We start from the raw sequence: 10198 nt of genomic DNA, 5'->3' as shown, positions 1-10198 counted from the left end.
GGGGAGGGAGCGAGGGAACCCGGAAGGCGAGGCGGAGGTGAGGGGGAGAGGACGAGGGACGCGCCAAAACACGTCGCCCCCGCCAGCTGGGGGAGGGGGGTTGTTCCTGGAGAAGAAGCGGCCCCTTTTTCGCAGGGGGAGGCGGCGAAGGCAGCCGGGAAAGCAGACGCGGAATAGGCGCGATGGGATCTTCCGACTTTCTTTTTTTTAACTTTGAAGCAGCCGCAGGGGAAGCATAGAATCATAGAAGTCCGACTTGGATCATAGAATTGTGGAGTTGGAAGGGGTCCCAAGGGTCATCTAGTCCAACCCACTGCAATGCTAGGGGATTTTATTAGCAGCGTTTACCGGGGGGGGAGGTTTAAGCGCGTGAGTGTGGATTTAAATGCCGCTCCCCACATGGTCCGTTTCCTTCCTCTTTGCAGCCCCAAATTCTGGCTGCTGTTACCCCACTTGCACTGGGGACGATTTTCACACACAAACACGACTTAAGACGGCCAAAAAGATCAGTGCAGACATACATCGTGTCGCTTGCAAAGCAACGCTTGGTTTTGTCAACCCGATTTGGAAGGAAGAGGGCTTTGGGATGGTTGGTCTGGGGCTCCGTCGCTTCAGCCCGCCTAACCCTTGCCTTGTGCTGCAAAACGGATCCCCACAAATGGCGAAGGGTTGCATTTGGACGGACTGCCGTGTATGTATGGACAACACGCGTTACTCCAAGACACGGGTTGGGATCAATAGGGCAATTCCAAAGAAGGCAAATTTCTATGGGGGGCGGGGAGTTTGGGGCCACAGCTCTCTCCCAAGACGTTTGGCTTCTGACAACGTACTTTATTGGTTTTTAGTAAGAATATTGCTAATCTGTCCTTCATCCAGGGCATAATACAATATACTCCTATACAATATACAGATCTCATACAATTACATAAAACAGTCATGGAATTTCAGTTGTCTGCAGTGGTAAAATAGACATAGAGTTGGGAAAGACGTCTGTTTGAGATTTTTGACAGCCTCTGACAGGGGTCTGGCTCATTATATGACAGTTTGACATGTTCATATAACATACATCACCTGTAAAAGAGAGTTGCTGCATCTTTCCATCCCACATTTGCAAATGATGTGAGAGGGGCACATAACATGATCAAGCAAACATGTTTTCAGACTTCAGGCTATGCTTGCCTCTCAAAATCACACTGACACCTTATTTGCTATGTATTCAACCCCCCCCCCCACCCAATGTAATAAGAAAGCTACTTGAGAATAACAGTAGCCGAAGAAATATTTTTTGGCTAAACATGTAACATCAAGACGACATTTTTTAAAAATCATGTCAAAAAGATTGGATTTTTAAAAACACGATATTTGACATCCTCAATGAAAAGTTTATCTTCTAAAACTTAAATTGTTGTTTTAATCAGCTACAAAAAAAAAAAAAAACATAGGAAAGGATCACATATCTTGTCCACAACCTTCAAAAACTTGCTCCAGGCACCTCTCCCCTGGAAAGCTTTACCACAACCCAAAGACTGCATTAAACTGTGACTGAAGCTATTGCATCACCAGACTTAATTCCTGGCTCCTTTGTGAGCAGAGTATATGGCATCAAATTGCGGGTGGGGGTGGAGAAGGATGCTAACTTGACAGGGCTAACCTTTGGATGTCTGTGTTACATCTGCACTGACTAACATCAGTGAGACTTGCCTGGCTTTTAAAGAGCGAGGCTGGTATGGCATATACTAAGATAGGGACAGGGAAGCCTTGAATATTAGAACAACACTAAAATAGCGTTGATTTTTCTAGATTTTTTGTGTATATACACAAGTATCGGTGTAGTTGAAAATATATTGAAATTAGCAATTAGCCTGCAGCCCGTGAGGTAGGACATACCCTTTAACAGTGTGGGGCAGCTCGATTCTGTTGATAGGGGAGCTTGAAGTGAATTTGTTATTATGTACATTTTCTGGTATGATTTGATTGGCCACCCCCTGTAGGGGTGGAGGACCTATTAAGATGATCTCCCCACCTTTCCAAGAGCAATAGAATCAGAATTATTCCTGAATGGTCTGGGGGAATTTTCTCACGGATAGGGTTGACACTCCTGTCAAGGCACTAGTCTCAGTGTAGAATGGCGATATGTGCAGGGCTACCAACATCATCACTCTAGCAGGGTTTTCCAAACTTGGGTCTCCAACTGTTTTTGGACTACAATTCCCATCATCTCTGACCACTGGTCCTTCTAGCTAGGGATGATGGGAGTTGTAGTCCAAGAGCAGCTGGAGATAAAAACCACCTCAGTCCAGCCATGAAGCTCATTCAGAAGGATATTGTGGTCAACAGGTCTCAAAAGCTGCACAGAAGTTGATACAGTATAAAAGAAAAGTAGAAGCTGTGGGCTGTAAGCTTTGTTGGCAGCTCCAGCCCCATCACCTTGGAACCCCGAGGGAATGTTCAGTAGCATGTATTTATTTAATCGATTAATCTTTAAACTCGAGTGAATCAGGCATCAGAGAACTTGAGCAAGTATGCTTGAGCTCATTTGCTCACCTTAAGCTCTGAACGTGCATGTTCAGAACAAAGGGCTCTATCCAGTCTTGTGCCATCAGGTTTCTACTGGCACAATGGGATTTTAATCTCTCCTACTCTCATGGTTCCAAAAATCTGCTCCTACCCTAACTCTCTGGAGGTGATTTTGAGGGTGCAGGGGGGTGGGCTGGCAGGGACAAGAGCGGAAGAGGCAGAATGAAATAGAAGACTTGAATGTACAGTCTTCGAGTCCAAAGTTAATTTCAAGGATTCCAAAGATTGTTCCATTAAAGCAGGAACAAATGGCACCATTTTGTCCCTTCTTATGCAAAATCACAGAGATTTGGAAGACAAAGTGAATGTTTGCTTAGAAGATACCTGGACTGAGAGCAGACAAGAAATAAGCAGGATAAGAAAAGACTTTCAGATTCAAGAAGGGGTGGCATCTACTGGAATCATTATGGCCTTGCAAAAGTAGCAACAAGGCCTTTTGGCAGCCTGTCGAACTACAATGTAACTTCTGTGGTGGTGGGTGGGAAGATATATTAGCTGCCAACAGGAGAAGAAATTAATGATTAAAGTTCTTTGCTGCAGCCTCTCAGCTCCTTGGCTTTTAAAAGCATCTTAGGTTCAGGATCAATGGCAAGCTATTTTTGTTGGAAATACAGTTAAGTTAATGAAGCAATGATAGCATTGTTTTTTTCCAAAACGAAATAATTATTTATGCCTTAAATGCATTTTATGCCTCATGAATAAATTCTGTCAATGTCCATGGGATTTAGGAATATAGATGCAGAAACTTAGGCTGCAATCCTATACATACTTAATTGGGAGTATGTTCCATTGAGCTCAATGGGATTACTTCTGAATAGACATATACTGTATATGATTGCACTATTAATCCCTCAGATGAAAGTCCATGAGAAAAACATCTTCAGCTTTGATCTGAAATACAGCATACACTTTTGTTGACATGTAAGAAAATTTGCAGCTCATACACGTGAAAATAAATATTCCACAATGATCCTTACTCTAGATTTTAATGGAAAGCCTTAATTCATTTTGTAATTCAAGATATAGGAACTGATCCGAGTAACTATTATAGCAATGCCCAATGGGATTTTTTGACCTTTCCCTTTTAACTGCAGGCTTTCGCAAGGAACATCACAAACTACTTTGAAACTCCTTTCAGTTTCAGAAGACATATGCTACGCAAAGAAGGGGAACTGCTGTTCAGAGATAAGCAGCCAAACCCCACTTTGGGTACATGGCACTAGTCAAGTGACTAGCCAGGTTTCTCAAGCAAATTCACCAGCAGAAGATGCTCATGAACATTATCCATTTCCTGTTGTTTACTTCCAGCATCTAGCAGTTTAAAGCATCTTTGAACAGAGTTTATGGGTTTTTTAAAATCACGGCTAGTAGCTTTCTGAAGCTTATGAAAGTTACATCCTTTCCTTTGAAGACAAGAATGAAGCATTACTAAGCAAACGCACAGATTTACCAATGTCTGCTTTCTTAGAGCAAACCCTATTGTTTAACACTGCTGAGCATTTCTGTCATGTTGGACAGGAGCTGCTACAGAGAAAGAGCTCGACGAGAGCAATTTTCCTCTTATATAAACAGATGCTTGACCTGCCTTAGCAACAGACTTATCAGAAAAGAAATGCTCTGCACAAAGCACATTTGATTTCTAACCCATAATTAAATACTAATCGTGTTCATTCTTCCCCTTCTATCCTTCCCTGTTTTCCTCCATCTGGGTTGAGCCTTACCATTGTGATAATAAATGACTTTGGATAATTTTCTGTTGAGTCAGGGTACCATCACCTGTGTGAAAATAAGAGAGATGCAATTCACCAAGCAATGGGACTACATAGTCTCTATTTATGTCAGTTTGGCCCATGTGGAAATCCCCTCCGGGCCCCTTTGCAACAGAAGCACACAGCAGTTGGGGCCAGTGGGTTTTGCCCAAGGAAGCCTACATGTTTGATGAGACAATTCAGTGAAAATATGCAATGATGCAATCTTCCAACTTGAGCTTGCAAAGTGCACTAGTGTCTATATTTGTTCCTGTGGCTTAAGTCATTGCTTTAATCTAGATCCATTCTGGTATCTGGAAATGTGACACCTGACATATAGATGACTGATATTTCATGCCATGTGGTTGCTCCAAGCAAGTATATTCCTTGCATAGAACAAATTCAATATAGCATATACATACAGACCATGCCTGGCCAGGATTGCAGGAGACAAGCATTCGCCCCTTGTCTATATCTGGTAATGTCTGAAGTGCTGCATGTTAAATAAAATTGATAACTGGTGTTAGGGTTTCTGGCTGCTTTGCAGTTTAGAGCTAAGCAAGTGTCTAGTTTGTTAGCTTAGCTATGCAGATTTTGAAGAAGTTTTTAAAAGTACGGAAAGACAGGTTCAATGAGCAAACATAATCTCTGTGAATTCTGCACTCTCCCAAGAGTCTGCAATGGTGTTATTGGGCTGAAGAGCTATATTATCAATCTTAATTGTAAGGCTTGTTGCCTTGTGTGTTTAAGATTCTTAACAGTAAACTCCATAATTTTGTATGCAGAAGAGTTGTCAACATTTTAATGAAATGGCACTAGAGAACACATCTGCAAAGCAATTTTATTCAAACAGAGAACTTTATTTGAGGCTATTGAGAAGCAGTTAATGGTAGGTAACTAGGGATGCGTCAATGTTCTCAATTCTTTTTGTTCGTCAGATTGAGAGCAATGCTTTAGCGCAACATGTTTTTTTTAAAAATATTTATTTGCTGTATTTCTACATCACACTTCCTCCAAAAGGAGCCTAGGCTGATGTACAACAAAAGATAACACAAACAATGCACATCAATAGATAAACACATACAAAGTACCAAAAGTATCTCTAAAATGACAAAGTCTTTATAAATGACTTGGATGAAGGAATTGAGGGGATGCTCATCAAATTTGCAGATGACACCAAACTGGGAGGGGTAGTTAATGCCGCAGAAGACAGAATCAGAATTCAAAATGACCTTAACAGATTGGAGAACTGGGCGGAAGCTAACAAAATTAATTTCAGTAGGGACAAAGGTAAGGTTCTGCACTTAGGCTGGAAGAACCAAATGCATATATAGGATGAGGGACACCTGGCTTACTAGCAGTACATGTGAAAAGGATCTAGGGCTCTTGGTCGACCATGAGGCTGTATCAACAGAAGTATAATGTCCAGATCAAGAGAAGCAATAGTACCACTCTATTCTGCCTTAGTCAGACCACACTTGGAATACTGTGTCCAATTCTGAGCACCACAATTTAAGGATGTTGACAAACTGGAACGTGTGTAGAGGAAGACAACCAGGATGATCAAGGGTCTGGAAAATAAGCCTTATGAGGAGCACTTGAAGGAGCTGGGTATGTTTAGCTTGGAAAAGAGGAGACTGAGAGGAGATATGATAGCCATCTTCAAATATCTTAAGGGCTGTCACATGGAGGAGGGAGCATGCTGGTTTTCTCCTGCTCTGAAGGGTAGGACTCGAACCAATGGCTTCAAGTTGCAAGAAAGGATATTCAGACTAAACATTCGGAAAAAAACTTTCTGACAGTAAGAGCCGTTCAGCAGTGGAACAGACTCTCATTAGAGGTGGACATCTCTCCTTCCTTGGAGGTTTTTAAACAGAGGTTGGATGGCCATCTGCCATGGATGCTTTAGCTGAGATTCCTGCATTGCAGGGGGTTGGACTAAATGACCCTTCGGGTTCCTTCCAACTCTTATGTTTCTATGTTGTAAACAGCAGGAAGGACAAATTCCAGTGGAAGGGCATCAAATAGTCAGGATGCCACCACAGGTAAGACCCTGCTTTGCATGCCAAAACCATGAATCCTAGTGGGGGAGATATGGAAAACCCCACTCCCATCGATCATAGGGTTTGAATAAGCTGATATTGGAGGAGGCACTCCTGTAGATACTTGGATTCTAAGCTGTTTAGAGCTTTATAAGCCACTATCAAAACCTTGGATCAGGCCAGTAGCACATTGCAGTTAATAACTGGGCAGCAGCATTCTGCACAAGCTGAAACTTCCGGGCTGTTTTCAAGGATGGTCCCACATCAATAGCCCAAACTGCAGGAGTCCAAACATGAGGTCACTACACCATGGTTTAATGATATCCCATTCCAGAAATGGCCATAGCTGTTGTAGCTGGAAATAGGCATGCCTTGCCATCAAGGACACCTGAACGTTCCTTCAGAGGGAATGCTATCCCATCCAGAACAGGCTGTCTCCCAGATTTCTGCTCATACGGAAAGCCTATCCAAAGCCTATCCAAATTTCAGCTGGATTCAGTTGCAGTTTATTGACCCTAATTCAGTTTGCCATTGCCTCCAAACACCAGATTCACGATTCAGAAAGAATGGAGAGCTAGAACATGCTGATAACATTGCATTCCAAATGAATACAAATGTATTCAAACATGTGACTCCAATGATCTGTTTCATATATAAATTAAATAATATGGGAACTAAGATGGAACTTGGAAATTGCACAAAATGCGTCTCCTAATGCTACTCTGGTAGCAACATAGTAGGTAGGAGCATAACCACTGTGGCACAGTAACCCCAACTCACAGAGCGATTCCAGGAGGATACTGTGGTCCATAGCATAAAAAGTCAGAGATAGGCGTACTCTCTCTATCCCTGTCGATGGGTGAATTAGTTGTAATACAGATCTATTTCACTTTGGTTCCAGCAGCACAAACAGCCTCCTCTAATTAGTTCTATTTTTCATAAGCTAATATATCATTTTTTTCTGAAATGGAGCATAATTAGCAGGGATTCCATTTTAGTATCTCAGCATGCCAGTCCAATCCTTTTGTGTACTTCAGCACCAATTAATGGATTTATTCTGGGGGAGAATGTGTCCTGTTTACTTCAGTTGCTATCTGCTTGCAATAAAAAAATTCAAGGTTAATCTGCCCCAGTGGTAGCAGGTTTTTGTACACTCTCCTTTCCATCATTTTTAGTTATTCCAGCCTTCTTTCATTTTTACATAAAAACTGATCAGTGCCAACAACCCAACTCTGACAGGTTGGCATTAAAATGCACTCAGTTCAGAAAGCTTTCCATCCAATACTGTTAACATTGCAGCAAAGCCGTTCAAAAATGTTCCATCAGACAGAAATAATGTTGTGTTTCCAGGCTACAAAACACTTCACTCTAGTAAAATGTTGTCTCCTTCAAACCTCCAGATCAATGATGTTTCAGTAACAAACAGGCACACTTTTATGGAATAAATATTTTGTGGCAGTTGGGAGATAGTTGTGTCAAACTATCTACTGCATCTATTTTACCAATCGTCTCTAGGGAAAATTAATTGAATCTAGTGGCAAAGAGAGAAGCTAAAAAAACCCCAAAGTTCAATATGATGGAACATACTCATAGTCCTCCTTTCGGAAAACATCTTAGGATATAGCGTTATATAGTTACGTTTTGAGCCTACCTTTCTCCCCACAAAAAACTGATATATGAGAATGAAAAGGAAATTGCTGTGCATGTTCGAGTGTTTTGAAAAATTGGTGAAAAACAAATGCACCATATAAATAATAATCTATGTCAGGGGTCAGCAAACATTTTCAGCAGGGGGCCGGTCCACTGTCCCTCAGACCTTGTGGGGGGCCAAACTATATTTTGGGGGGGAAATATGAACAAATTCCTATGCCCCACAAATAACCCAAAGATGCATTTTAAATAAAAGGATACATTCTACTCATGTAAAAACATGCTGATTCCGACTATCCGCGGGCCTGATTTAGAAGGCGATTGGGCTGGATTCGGCCCCCAGGCCTTAGTTTGCCTACCCATGATCTATTCTATGTCTTCCTTGTGGACACTTCTGGAATGCTGACCCTCAGCACCATTTGTATTTTGGATGAATTTCAAAACTGGAATAATCTGTATAGAAATCTTCAATGAGGGGCAGTCGTGAGATATGGTACAGTGGAGAGGGCTTTAGTTTCCTTCCAACTATGATTCTAATCTATATGAAACCCCTTCCACTGAAAGGGGGGGGCATTTGTGTGCTTAATATATATGGCAGTCAAGTCTCTATTCATATTTAAAAAAAACACCTATTAAAACCAGTAAAGTAAAAACAGTACATGATTATGCAAGTGGCAGCATCATAGGACGAGTGTTTCCTGTACAGAGACAAAGCTGAGACGTTTGTTTCTGAACAATGAAAATGAAATGTTTCAGTACAGACCCTGCCACAGCAAATTAGTGATGTATTTCAGTTCATTTTGCTGACAGATGTCAGAGTGAATAGCAGCTCTTCTGCTAAACCATCAATGGCATGCTGCATTCTCAATAATTCAGGGCACATGGTACAAGTGTACCTCCAGCAAACAGAAGCAATTGGAATGTTTTTTTTAAAAAAATCAATCATGTTGTATCTGAACATGATTTTAAAATAAAAATTAAAAGGTAACAGCTACATAAAATAGTGCCTTCTGAATCTGGATTCCCTTGCAGCCATGGAGCAAAGCAGTCATTTTCATTCTGATCAGCACTACTCATTCATTTGTAACACTTACAATCTCCACCCACTTCCAAAGGCTTGAAGGAGCTTAACATATAGTTTTCAAGTAAGCTCCCACCTAGGAAACTCCCAGAACCAAATGTGCTTAATTTCAGCAGAACTGCATCAGTTGTCATCAAATCATTCTCCAGTTAGTCCACATAGTTTCATATTTTGCAACTAGCTTCAAGACTGTTTTGTAACAGTCAAGCATGGAAAGACATTTATTTTACCCCACTGAAGTGTATGAAGGGGGAAAATGGTGAAAAGGAACTCCAGAAGACAACCAGGGATGTCTTTGCCCTCAAAATTCTGGTCTTGATTGTAGCAGAATCCCCTAGTCAACAGTGTGAAATAGGCAGAAACTGACATACAAGCCCATTAGAGTTATAGGGAAATGTTTCATCCTTGTTCATAACTGAAGTTAGAATCCAAATTTAACTTTACGTCAATTTTAGAATTAGTCAAAAAATAACCTTTTTTTGCATAGGACTGTGCTGTGCACCTAACCTTCTGCACAACATCTCTCTCTCTGTCTCAATTTGATGGTATTAGCAGTAGCAGTCATTCTGATACTGGATTTCAATAACTTTCCAGGCAACGATACTGCCCCATGACTCGAGCTACATGCCTGCTCTTTCTCAGTGTTGTTCTTCAGGCAGGAGAGAGTAAAGATGAGCCTTACACTGTCTGGTAGTTTAGGGAAACATCTTTCAAGGACTAAAGTTGAACTACATCCTTTGAAATAGTCCGCTTTAAAAGGGGAAAATAGCTCAGCTCAGTCAAGTACTTCCTCAAAGAAAGCTTTATTGCAAAGCTAATGTTGGCCAGCAGGAAAGAAGAAACAAACACAAATGCCAAGCTCAGCTTCAAGGTAATCCTTGTAACAAGAGCAAGACATTCTTACTCCGATCAAACAAACGCTCTTATCTCTGTGCTAGCAGAGAGCCAGGAGCTGGCTGGAGATGTGACAGTAGGGGAAGAACAACGTGTGTTCAGGTGAACCAGAGCAAATGGCACATTGATCAAGATAGGATCAACCCTCAGCCCTTCTTGTTGGAGCCTGCACAACATGAACTATCCTGACAGGAGGAAACAACTAT

Source organism: Podarcis filfolensis (genome assembly GCF_964270895.1).
Source record: "Podarcis filfolensis genome assembly, chromosome: 1".
In the NCBI taxonomy this organism is placed as follows: Eukaryota; Metazoa; Chordata; class Lepidosauria; order Squamata; family Lacertidae; genus Podarcis; species Podarcis filfolensis.
The sequence above is the reverse complement of the archived record's forward strand: the minus strand, read 5'-3'. Positions refer to the sequence as shown.